Source organism: Macadamia integrifolia, chromosome 7, assembly GCF_013358625.1.
Source record: "Macadamia integrifolia cultivar HAES 741 chromosome 7, SCU_Mint_v3, whole genome shotgun sequence".
Taxonomy (NCBI): Eukaryota; Viridiplantae; Streptophyta; class Magnoliopsida; order Proteales; family Proteaceae; genus Macadamia; species Macadamia integrifolia.
The window spans coordinates 6937285-6937788 of NC_056563.1; the positions used below are offsets into that span (position 1 = coordinate 6937285).

The following is a 504-nucleotide window of genomic DNA, read 5'->3' on the forward strand; positions in this document are numbered from 1 at the left end:
GAAACTGAAATGAAAAAAGGAGTTATGGATTCTTGCATAATTCATTTTTATGGTCAGACTTCAATGGTTCCTTCGAGTTGTGCCTGTCACAACTCAATCATGAAAAAGAAAAAAGAAAAGATAAAACTTGTTATTAATTGTTTCCCTATCTCGTCAAGGCTGCCAGGTGAAAGATGTCAAAACTCTCATTTCTTTACATGATTCTATTGAAATCCTATCTTTATGACACCCTGGCTTGTATTTTCTTTGTTTAGTCACTTTTGAGGCTGTAAATGAAGGCTTTGGCTTTCAACACGGAAACATTGAATCCTAAAGTTGTTACGAATCCCTTCTCTCCCCTCTATCCCGCTGTTGATGCTTCAGATTCTTATTTTGAATGCTAGGTTGGTTGGTTGTTCTGTTTGGAATATGCCAAGTTCTGATGCATAATTAAGCCTATGGATCCCTGGGATTGGTGGTTCTTTTGATAGCCCGTAGTTTTGGGTAATGGATCGAGCCAAGGAT

At 37.9% G+C, this 504-nt stretch overlaps 1 protein-coding gene across 1 annotated transcript in view; it reads left to right on the forward strand.

Moving 5' to 3' along the window:
• Positions 1 to 504, forward strand: part of LOC122084408 — a 23116-nt gene that overhangs the window by 12093 nt on the left and 10519 nt on the right. The window lies entirely within an intron of this gene.